The following is a 13317-nucleotide window of genomic DNA, read 5'->3' as shown; positions in this document are numbered from 1 at the left end:
CACACACATTAAATGTGTCCTCACACAAAACATCGACGTTAAATAGTTTTTTTAGCGAATAGTTTCTTATGAGGAAATAATTATTATATTTTATTATTAATTATTATGTAATAAAAAATTATCACCTTTAAATGAAATATTTTAGCGAATAGATTCTTACGAGGAAATAATTATTATATTTTATTATTAATTATTATGTAATAAAAAATTATCTCTTTTAAATGAAATATTTTTGTTTATACATTATATTTATTTTGTCTATTTATACTATTGATTTAATTAATTAATATCTGTGTCTATTTAAAGAAATATAAATTAATTTAAATACATGAATTTAATATTTTAAAATTTTCATTTTACTCCAAATTGAATTTCTTAATTATTTTCTTTAATTCAAGTTTTCAAACTTTTGACTAATATTAACGAATTTCATTCATGCTGGAATGAAATATGAATATTTTCTCATTAATTTATTCATTGGATTTTTTTCCACAGCAGCTGATGTTTGAAGAACGGACCACGAAATTTGAACGACACCTCTTAGCAACACCATTCTTTTAGAATAAATTAGTGTATTTGTTAGATTTTGATTTTTTTTCCCGATTTGACAGTTTTTTAGTGTTATTTTTTAACAACAAATGTAATTCTTAGCAATTGTTACATGTATTCTATAAGAATTAATATAATTTTTGTTTTAATTCTTCAATTGATGATTCGAGAATTTGTTATTCTACAAGAAATATGTTCAAGGATATTTTTATTATTTTATGGTTCTAGAATATTTTTTTAACATACTCAAACATATTCTGTCAGAATGTCCGAATTAAAAACCTTATAATTCGTAAAATCGGATTTTTAAAATTAATAGAATCTATGATCCCTTAAAATATGCAAATTTCCTTTATTAAATCTATATTAATTAAGTAAAATACCCTTCTAGTTAAATTAGATGGTATTTTTCGATTATTTTAATTCAATAATATATATTAATCACTTTCTTAAAATAAGTAAAATGATTGGCTCATATTTATGCATACAATAACACAATAATTACTTTGAATAGAATAACCTATGCCTATATATATATATATATATATATATATATATATATATATATATATATATATATATATATACACACATACACACACATTAGCAGTTGGCCCACGTAATGCGGCGGCAAAAGATTAGTTTGTTATTAGAGAACATATTCCAAAAACAAGTTACCACATTGGTTAATCGAATATGAAATTTTTTGAACTGTCGCGTTTTATTGGACATGCGTTCTAAGTCTATTGATTGTCTTTGTGTTTGTTCGATACGTATTTTCTTACATTGGATTCGTTATACCAAAAACAGATAATATACAATTAAATTTTCATCTGGTATGATACCAGGAAAAGTGTCATCGGTGAATAGTTTTTTTTCGGAGACATTTCACATTGCAAAAAACATATGGTGAATATTTTTAATAAAATATGTTGAATATTAATTGGGTAGGTTGGTTTTAACATGTTATTCTATCTCTTTGTTGATTTTGTAGCTTTTGAGTAGATTCTTTCTACAATTGTTCTAACAATAATCTCTTTTGTCCTTCTAGAAAAAAACATGTGGCGAACAAAAAAAAAATTAGTGGTCAATTTGCTTTTTGATTAATATATTTATCGATTTTGCATTTGTTGTATGTGTGTTTTTATATATTAATCGGTTTTGCATTTGTTGTATGTGTTTGGTTTGCTTTTGGATTGATTTAGAAATTATCAAAGATCACCTATAGTCGTTTACCCGCGCAAAGCAATGGTGACAAATAGTTTTCTAGCAATGATTAATTCATTTCGTTGAATAGTTTCATAGTAGCTATAAGATCAAACCATTACGTGCTAACCAAATTATAACATATTGATAATTATTTAGTTCTTACAATCTTCAAACAGTGATAAATCCATTTATATGTTACTTCCTTGCAAATTTCAATTAATCATTCATAAGACAAACTCCAAATAACTATAACATCTTAAGTTGTTCCGAAACTTTGTCCGGTTTGGTGGGTGGTGCGCTGGTGGTGACCACTGTCGAAGGTGTGCGCTGGTGGTGAGAAGTCACCACCATCGATCATGGAGCAAAGAAGAATTGTTAATATTGTACATGGAACAAAGATGATGGTGGGTCAAGGGTTAATTTGAGAATGGTGGCTGAGAGGAAGAGTAGTGGCAGTTTGGCATGGTGGCGTTAATGAGTAAAGGGTGCAAGTCGCCTTCATTTTTCTTGTAGAGAAAGAAAATTGTTAGTTCGAGGCTTTTGGTTTCTGAAGGAGTCTCCCACTTCAAATGAACTGGGAATTGCTCACGTTAACTAAAAAAAGGGATTTGCCAAGATACGTAGAGAATTAATAAGCCAGGTCAATAGGATGATAATGTGAGATGAGTTGCGTCAAAGGTGGATAAGATGGGTGTTGTTAAACACACCCGATTTTAAAGATAGAAACCGCTTTAAAAAATCAATACCATCTTTACATGGTTAAATAACCCTAATTGATATGACTTAGAGGTAATAATTACATATTAACATAAATTGTTACATTTTTATTTTTATTTACCGATGGAAACAATATTTTATCAAAATATTAAATAACTTTTACATCTTTACCCATTTCAATTAAAACATATTTTCAATTTATATCATTTTCTATTTTGAAAAATTACTTTCAACCCTTATATATATATATATATATATATATATATATATATATATATATATATATATATATATATATATATATATATATATATATATATATATATATATATATATATAATACTTCTTTGTTGTGCCGGTATTCAGAGGGTTTTGCGGAAAATAATTTTTATACAAGTCGGTGAGTGTACCAAATAATAAAAATAATTGTTATTATCACTTATATTATTTTTTGGTTAATATAATTTTTATACAAGACGCTTTTAAATAAGAAACTAAGTAAAAATAAAGTATAAAACAATATATTCTTGCTTTTAATCTTAAACAATAATATATTTATACATTTAACCCTAAATAACAATGTATTTTTATTTGTCACCTAAAATAACGTTTTTTTTATCTTGAATAAGCTTACGGAATGAAAAACTAATTGCCGTTGGAAATTAATCACCGGAAAATTTATATATATAATTAATTTAAAAAAAATAAATATAATTTTATAAGAAATCTATACAAACTCTATTAAAATAAAGAACAAATAAAATTGTTATATAATAATAATAATAATAATAATAATAATAAATTGTTAAAAGAAAATGAAAAAAAGCAAGATTAAGTTAGTATTTTTATCCCAAAGGACCAAAACTGTTATATATATATATATATATATATATATATATATATATATATATATATATATATATATATATATATATATATATATATATATAAATATATATATATATATATATATATATATATATATATATATATATATATATATATATATATAAACAACAAGGATACAACCTATTAATTTTTTAACTTAGGGACCAAAACTTCAATCAGACCAAAGCTCAAGAGTCATTTCTATAACCACTCTAAAATAAAAATGAAAATAGTTTTGAAAAGTGGACATAATATTTCGATTTACGGTCATTACATTTTTAATATTTTTTTAATTGAGTTTTCAAACAATGATTTTGAATTGGTGGTTTTGACTTTTTGATAAAACGCTATACTTTAAACAAAATGCTTCGTTTGACAGTACGAGCGTTTAACTTTTAGTTTTAACAAAACGCTCTGATTCTATTAGCTACTTCATGTAGCGTTTAACAAAACGCTCCTGAGCTTTTGAAATCAATTTCCATAATTACCCTTAAAAATATATTTATATATTTATTTATTTTTAATCAATTGTCTTTTTATGTAATTTTATATATTTCAAAAGCTTCCAGCTACTTTTACCAAACATCCATATAACAAATAAAAGTTACAGCTTCCCGCTACCCGCTACCCGCTACACGTTATATGCTACCCACTACCCGCTAACAGCTACTTTTGCCAAACACGCCCGATGTCTTTGTGAATCCCCTTAGTAAGTTGAATATTTGATTATGTTATTTATGTTATATGTTTTGAATAGTTGTATGATTAATGAATATGTTTAATATTCATTTTCAGATGAGTGTGTGTGTTTTATAAAGAAATCACCATATGAATAAACTCAAAGTGTTTGTGCCATATTGGAGAACGTGATTCTAGAAATTTTCTTGATAAGAGTACAAACAATCAAACATGTAGAGTTTAACAGCGGTTTATGCCTATTCAACTATGAATAAAATCATATCTTGCAATTGTTGTTTTTCTTATATAAAATTATTTTAAATAACATATTCTTTCACACAAAAGTAATATATGTTGAATGCGTTCAACATCGAAATGACAAAAGGAAAAGGTATTGTCGCTCTCAAACTTTGAAAACATCCACAAATAGCTATGCATTTGTTCGCTAAAATATAGATCTTTCTTTTCATGTCGATTTCTTACTCACAATTTTATAGGCCAAACTTTTACATAAAATAATCAAGATAAAATAATAAAATAAGCAATTTTTTAAAAAATTATTCAAAAGATAAAGATTTTCTATCAATAATTAGTCGTGTTGATGACATGACACTATAAAAATACTTTATATGAAATGAAAAGCTGACATGATTGCCTAGTTTGACACTCCGAATAATAACCATGCATAACATAGACATTTCTTTTGTGTAACCACCCGATTTTTCTACACATACATCTAAAGAATTATATGAGTTTTTTTTTTTTTTTTTTTTTTACAAATGAGAAGTTTTATTCTTACAAAAATAGTTTACATTTCAAGGATAAAATCGTGTTTACAATAAAATCTAACCATAAAAATGAACAACGAAGAAAATACAAGGAAGTAAAATCTATTCTTCGATTCTATGTTCTCGTGCTCCTATCTCCTCACGTACATCGGCTGCTACCTAAACCTGCAAAACATGAAAATATCTACAACATCTAACCATAGGTATGGTGAGTTATATTGTATCTATTTTCATGTTATCATAATCTTTTATATTTTTCTTTCTTTCATTACTTCTTTACATAATCTAGCTCTATTCTCATTCTTTCTCATTTCATCTATCTCTCCTACTCTCTTCTCATGCATTCTTATTTCACCTATTTTATCTCATGCATTCTCATGCTCATCCCATACTCTATCTTTGAATCTTCTCAGACTCATCTCTCTTTTTATCTTTACCTTTTCTTAGACTTATCTCACTTCATCTATTCACTTGTCCCAAACTCTTGCCTACACACATGAAGAATCACAATGGTGCCATATTTACAAATGAAAAAGATAGACGAATTCATGTAATATTCATTTTAGTGCAATTACACTTTTATATTGTAGCTAGTCATTAATGTCATTCATAACTTTGATATCTCTTAATTTAAATTATTATTATTTTGTAGGCGGCCTATATAAAAAAACAGGAAGAGTTGGAAGCCGAAGGTGCTGAATTTGAGGATGAAAAAATATTTTATGATGTTGTTGATGGTCATGACAAAAAAAGACTTTATGAATTAGGATCTTTTGCAAAATCGGTTTCCAAGATTAATGGTAAAACAGATGAATCTTACATTTCGTAAAAATGATGAAATGGAAGAATTGAGGACCTTGTTGCTAAACAAAAAGAACAAAGCGAAGAGCTTAAAGAAATAATGAAGGCCCAAGAAGACCAATACAACACAAGAGTCGAGCAACTTGATAAACAACTTAAATCAGCAATGGATATTAATAATGTTATGAGAGAATAACAAAACTAGTAGGTCATAAAATATTGATATGTTTATTGAAAAGTATTTATTTTAGAGTAGTCACTTTCCATTTTCCATGTAATAAATAATTATTGTATTATTTTATGATATAATGTAATTTGATTTTTTTGTTATTTTTGTTTTTCATATATTACTACAAAATAATTTAGATTTAATTTATAAATCAGTTATCCATTTGTGCCTAAGGAATGTTTGCTATTGAATTTGATATATAATATACACCACATAAATTGCTAGCGATTTATCACCATAGAATTTACTAGGGATTCATCACCAAGGAATTTGCTAGGGATCCACAACCACGAAATTTGTTAGGGATTTGTTACCACGGAATTTGGACAAAACTGCAAAATTGGTCCTTGTGGTTTGCAAAAAACTTTGGATGGGGTCCAAAAAGTTTTTGACTCGCATAGAAGGTCCAAAATCAAGGTTTTCTAGATTTTTGGTCCCTGATTCACTTAAAAAGACAATTTTACCCTTTTTATTTCTTTTTTCTATTTTTCTTTATTTATTTTGGTATTTAAATAATTAAAAATAAATAATAAAAACTAAAATCTCACCCAACCCCCTTCTCTCTCTCTCTCTCTCTCTCTCTCTTTCTCTCTCTCTCTCTCTCTCTCTCTCTCTCTCTCTCTCCCCAGCGTCTTCCCCACCCTTGTTCCTTTCTCATCTAACGGGAAAACCTTTCAACCCTTCTCTCTTTCTTTTCTCCATTACATACTACCCTAAATTAGTCATCGAAGGTTTCTTTCTGGTGATAATCTCCAATATCAAAATCCCCAAACTGTAAACATTCTTTCCGACCACAAACGTTTCAAAGCTGGAGAGACGAGTTGAGAAGTCGCTTTGTATCAGAAAGTTAGATGATTTTATCACCCCGCTGAGAAGACCTCGAATGTGAATCTATGCTACTGCTTTCGTTGCTCCGAGCGTTATTTCCTATCTGATTTCTGAATTTAACGGCATAAATTGAACGCCTTCGCTTCCTGCGAAATCGAAATCGGTTAAAGGTAAAAATTAGAAACCCTAGTTTTCGATTATGGGATTGCTTACCATGTTGGAGCTCCTCCAAGCTGCCTAAACATAAGTATTCATGAATAACAAAATCTTCGCCGTCGTACCAAAAACCAAATCGGAGCGGCAACAACCACCGGTTGCCATGAAGGCTGTGACATCCCCCAAAATCACGGCCAGAAAAGACCGATTTTGTTTATGCTTTATAAAAATCAGAGTACTTCATTTTATAAAAATGTTGCGGAATTTGTTCCCAGAAAAACATGGTAAATACGTTATTAAAACCTTTTCGAAGAAACGTATTTATTTCATTTTAAAACGTTTGGGATGTCATCGTTAATACAGAAACATAAGCATAAACAAAACTTACAATTATTTACACTAGTGATCTACATCTCTTTAAATCTCTCAGTGTAATGTCACTTCATATCCACACATGTGATATAAATAAATTGAGTGGGTCAGGTTGGGAAACCTGGTGAGCACATAGGGTTTTCAACCCACAATAATATAGTTATTATTTTTAAACATCAAACAATCAGCCCAATTACCCATTCCCGTTATCCTCACATTACGTCCCTAAAACAACTAACACAAGGGACCTAGTCAAAGGACTATCATTGGGATGGAGTATACCTAGTGAGCACACAGTTCACACAGTTCGAAAAAACACACAGTTCGAATAAACACCTACAGGTTGCGAGCCTGCTAGTGTTCCACTGGACTGTCTAGAATAGTCCATGGTCGTCATCTATACTCCGCTAGATGACTAGATCATCAAGAACAGCTATAACGAGGCCTCTCATTATTTTATTTTGTCACACAGCAACTATTACATCTACCCATGTTTTACCCAACACATTTTGAAGATATAAAATACATATACAGTTTAAATCATTGAAAACATGTATAAAACGTTCATCCAGCATAGATAGCAAGTATACAGATAATATACACACACAACACGTAATTTATATAAAATACTTCATATCTATGTGTAAGTTGAAAGTAACTATGCACTCACCTGAAAGGTGGTGACTCAGCACTCGGACAGCGCTTCGATACTCTCAAAACGATTTTCCTTCGATAAAACCTAGTACCAATACCACTAAGGTTTAGTCTAATGATAACCGCGACAAATTAATTAGTTTGACTATTATTAAGCGTTAATAACACTCAATAATAGCCAAATAATTATTTTAAGGACCTAATAACATTCTTATAATTATTTGAAAGCTATATAAAAAATTGCGTAAGCGTAGCACACTTACAACGAATTTTATCAAAAACCGGAACTTAATTGGAGCAGCGTTTCAAAACCGAAAAACTCCTTTTTCTCGGGACTCCGGGAGCCTCGGGGCTTCCCTAGGGTGCTAGGGGTTTTATCTAGGGCTTAGGGGTGTTTTGGGGTTGTAGAGAGAGAAAGTAGTGAGAGAAAGAAGTGAAAAAGGTGTGAAAATGAGGGCTGCCTTCGCTGCATTTTATAGCCTGCGAGGCCTCGGTACGCGGGGCGTACCTCGGACCTACGCGGGGCGTAAGGGCTCGGATAAGGCTGCCAGATCGACTCCAGCTGTCTCGCATTCGGAAGGGATAAGACCGAGGTTACGCGGGGCGTTCCGGATCTCGTACGCGGGGCGTAGGGCGAGGCTTCGTGGCATGATCCGAAGCGAGATCTGAGATCATCATCGGACGGCCCACAACGCGCCACGTCATCAGTCTCGCACCAGGTTTCGCATTTTCATACTTCAACTTTAAAAATTCGTAACTTTCGCATACAAGCTCCGTTTTCGACGTTCTTTATATCCACGCGATGGCGGGAACGTACTCTACAACTTTCGTTTAGACTCCGTCGGCTAATTTTGGCTCAATTTTAAATTTTATATTATTAACGGGCCGAGACAGGATTGGTCCGTTAAATCCTCATAACTTATTCATCTGACATCCGTTTTCGCCCATCTTTTTCTCATTATGCTACTTTTAACGAGATCTTCGATTCTCGTTTAGGTCGTGTCGGCCAAAAACCGCTCGATCTAATATTCGAATTTCGGGTTGTACACTGCTATTCTGAAACTTCGAAAAATCATAACTTCTTCATACGAAGTCAGATTTGGGCGTTCTTTTTATCGATGTTCTACGAATTTCGTTTAGATCGCTAAGGCTAAATCTCGCTCTATCGTAAATTCACTATTTACGCTTTCTGGTATCGTGCCGGTTCTGTCGCGAAACTTCGACGGGTCATAACTTCTTCGTTATAACTCGGATTTCGGCGTTCTTTTATATGTACGAAAACCTTGTGACATATTCTACAACTTGTTTAAGATTATTTATTTTAAATAATCTTTTGTCGAAAAGTCGTTTTCGACCCCTATTGCCTCTAAATTGACTAGCCCGGATTTGCGGGCGTTACAAAGGCCGCTGAAAAAATTAACCCAGTGGTCGAATTTGCTGCCATGGGTGATGTTTTTACAAATCTTTCTGATTGTGATAATGGAGCCAGAGTAGGACGATAACTTTGTAAAGTGTGCCTAAGAAGCCATCGCCAATTCTATTCTTGGGGAGTTGAATGAGATCGCAGGGGTTGAATGTTGTGCTGGTTTCATGGTCTCCGAAGATGATTCTGGTGGGAAGCTTGATTTTGACTTGTAAGGAGATTGGGGTTTGGTTTGTGAGTTTGGTTGAGATGATCCTGTCTGGAAGAAGATGGAGAGAGAGAGAGAGAGAGAGAGAGAGAGACCCATCCTATTATTTTTCTTTTTCTTTTTTTTTAATTATAAAACAATTAAAAAAATAAAGAAAATGTAAAAAATAAATAATGAGTGTAAAATTGTCTTTTCAAATTTTCAAGGACCAAAACCAAAGAAAATTCTTGATTTTGGACCTTCCATGCAAGTCAAAAACTTTTTGGACCCCATCTAAAGTTTTTTGCAAACCACGAGGACCAATTTTACAGTTTTGTCCGGAATTTGCTGGGGATTCAACAACACAAAATTTGATAGGGATTCATCACCACCGAATTTGCCAGGGATTCACCACCACAACATTTTTTAGGGATTCATCATCACGGATTTTGCTAGGAATTAACTACAACGGAGTTTGTGACGGAAGAATTACCACGAAATTTGTGATGAAATCCTATAACGGAATACACGACAGAATACCATCGACAACGGATTTCATTCTGTTGTCATATTTGCAAAGGATTGATTGTTTGTCTAGAAAACCCTTGCTACAAGGTTATTTTGGGACGAAAATCGGTCGTCGCAAATTCCATCGCTATTCGTCTGTTGCAACGGAATTTCAACTTTTCACAACGGATTCATTCCCTAGAAAAATTGTGTTTTTCTTGTAGTGTATGTCGATGCGTGTTTACAGTCATGCCTTAGTCTTGCCTTTATCTGAAGAAGTACCTCAAAAAAAAATTATATTCCACTGGGTAAGAATAAAGTTTAGTGAGTTCCCCAATATATTATATATCACAATACATATACATGCATACAAACAAATGGCTCCCGTACATTTATTATTCGGCCATTAATAAGTGTATTTAATATTAAGGTCTACTTGTCATTTCGTCGTTAACACTCGGGTCTATAGGCTCCCAAACCTATTGTCGTTCCATTAGCAACCCCTACACTACTATGAATATAACAACACATATAACATAGATACACATAACATACATGAGCACATATTGGAATACATAATATAGTGAGACAACTCACTTGTTTTGTAGAATAGTAACATGAACTATTGAAAATAACTTCTCGGGTAAAATCATCTACTGGCTTCTCGGTAATTAGCTTCCAGCTAATTATGACTAAAACATGACTTAAACTAATAGAATATTGAGAGATTATTGAGAGGATTGATGTAGGAAATGAGTAACTTAAGCATTGTATTTATACTAGTAAGAATTACTATTTAGATATAATTTTTTAATAATAAATGTTAAATGTTGATATTCTCCGTATAACTAGTTAGGTATATGACATATTCATGATGTAATCATGACAAATGTTTCTAGAAGATGGTTAATAGTAATTGGGTAATAATAGTAATTGGTAAAAAGTAAATATAAAAATCATAATTTATTCATACGAGCTCCGTTTTCGACATTCTTAATTTATATCCACGCGTAGGTATTAACAGGTACTATAACTTTCATTTAGAATACTTTTGTTAAAAACTGTTATATTTTTTATTCCATTTTTATAAAATAAATTAATAAATATAAAATCATTATTTTTATAAAATCGTTTGCTATCGAAATAAATTGAGGATTTCATCGTTACCTTCGATTATATTTTCAAATAATATAATATTTAACAAATGTTACAAATATTCATTAAATTCTATCAAACTAGGGCTTTGATACCAATTTGAATTGTCCCTATTTTACAACCTAATTTTTTCATTTTTATATATTAAAGTATATCAGAGTGTAATTGCATTATACGGAAACATGTTGCGAATGCGCGTGTGTACAGTCGAACCTTTCCCTTCACATGAGTAAATGAAGTACCTGAAAAACATTTATATAATCAACATGGTAAGCGCTAGGCTTAGTGAGTTCCTCAAAATACCATATGTCACAATACATATACATGCATACAAAAAATAGCTCATGATATGTCAACAAAATGTGTATCTTAGATTAAGTGGGCTTATAGGCTCCCAACCTCTTTAACCGTTCCGCCATCATCTCCTAACTAAATCTACACGGGCCTATAGGCTCCCGGCCTTTGTAACTGTGCCACAATCACCCCTATCTAAGTCTAATATCACAACAATTACGCACATAGGGATTGCACTTTAGATTCTATGTGCACGGTTATAGTTTCCACTCTACCAGTTTACACTTAAGCTTATAAAGACTATTCTATCAACTATACTTTACTAGTTCTCTATCCTAACATACATGGACATGTATAGTAATACATAGTATAATGAGATAACGCACCTGAACAGTTACTCAGATGATTCACAGCTATATGGGTGATCCTACTGGCGGTAATGCGCCTGACAAAAATTAACCTATAATAGTACAATTTATTAATCCCTATGACAATATGATGATGAAAGCTTAATCTTTCACTAATCCCAATGTCAGAGTTTTCCCAGAAATCATAATGCCATAAAAACTGGATGTTGTGTACGGTCACGCCTTCGCCTTCCCGCGATCATCTGAAGTACCTAAAATAGTAAACTAAAATCGTAAGTCAAAGCTTAGCGAGTTCCCCTAAAGTACCACCACATAAACATAACCAACAACAACATGCACTTGGTCTCGGGCCCACAACTCATATATGGCTTGCTCCCAGGACCACAGTATGAGTCCGACATGCCTATCGGCCTACAACTCATATCTGGCTTGCTCCGGAGCCCACAACATAAGTATGGCATGTCTATCGGCTCACAACTTATATCTGGCTTGCTCTAGGTTTTGTTGGCTACCGCACAAAGTAGGATCGCCTCAACCCAACCAACCATTACATGTCGACATATACATAACAGATAAACAAATATGCAATCCACAGACAACAACAAATACACATGATCATGCATATCTACTACTCATCCAAATACCCATATGTCACTATCCTATATATCCAGGATATATAAACTGGTGGGTCGACATTGGTGCCTTTAACCCATGGTATAGTGAGGAAAACTCACCTCAAAAACTGAACACTAGCTGATGAGGTCCTGACTCCGAATCTCAGCTCAAACTGACAACTAATCATCAAAATGACCAATCTCCTAGACATAAACCAAAATACCCAAAATACCCTTAATTCAAACTTCGCCAAAGTCAATAAAACAACTGAATCAACCCAGCCAAGTCAACGCAATCGAGTCGACACAGTGCACATAAGCGGGGCGTACTCTAGATGTACGTGGAGCGTACTCATTCGTTGACCGGAACGGGGTAGCTGACCGAGTACATTGGGCGTACATATAGGTACACACGACGTACTTTCAGGGTTTTCTCTTTTCCCGTTAAGTGCTTAATACTCCGACTTAATGCGTCCAGTTGAAGATCCATGGCCAAAATATCACTAAGTGTTGTAAAGTTTCCAACTTTATGACCTTACATGCTAAATAAGTGCTTAAAACATCAAAAATCCACATCTTAATGGGTTAAGGCCTTTAATAACATGCATGGGACAAAACTAACCAATAAGACTCCATTGTTATAGCTTAAGACCACTCCTAAGGTCTGAAAGGACGGCTTAATGGGTCAAGAACATGACATGCTCAAGGTTCACCATTTTGGGACAAAAAGTGTCTTAAAAGAACAAAATGTAGATCTACATGATGAAGTGGTAAAGTTGCAAGCTTTATACCTTCAAGAGGTTGCAAAAAAGGTAGAAATTCCAGATCCAATGTACCTCACTCATCCAACATGGTCTCTACTTGCTTTCTTCTTCTTCAAAGCATAAAACACACACACTC

At 32.3% G+C, this 13317-nt stretch overlaps 1 long non-coding RNA gene across 1 annotated transcript; it reads right to left on the bottom strand.

The window, feature by feature from the left end:
* Positions 1–10295: 10295 nt before the first annotated feature.
* On the bottom strand, positions 10296–10718 carry LOC122194884 (uncharacterized). Its single transcript, XR_006184659.1, has 2 exons — positions 10584–10718; positions 10296–10494 (listed from the first exon to the last, which is right to left on the bottom strand). It is a non-coding gene; the product is annotated as an uncharacterized LOC122194884 (long non-coding RNA).
* Between the last annotated feature and the right edge of the window lie 2599 nt (positions 10719–13317).

Source organism: Lactuca sativa, chromosome 6, assembly GCF_002870075.4.
Source record: "Lactuca sativa cultivar Salinas chromosome 6, Lsat_Salinas_v11, whole genome shotgun sequence".
Lineage (NCBI taxonomy): Eukaryota > Viridiplantae > Streptophyta > Magnoliopsida > Asterales > Asteraceae > Lactuca > Lactuca sativa.
Note: the sequence above shows the minus strand (reverse complement) of the source record. Positions and strands in the feature narration are given on the sequence as shown.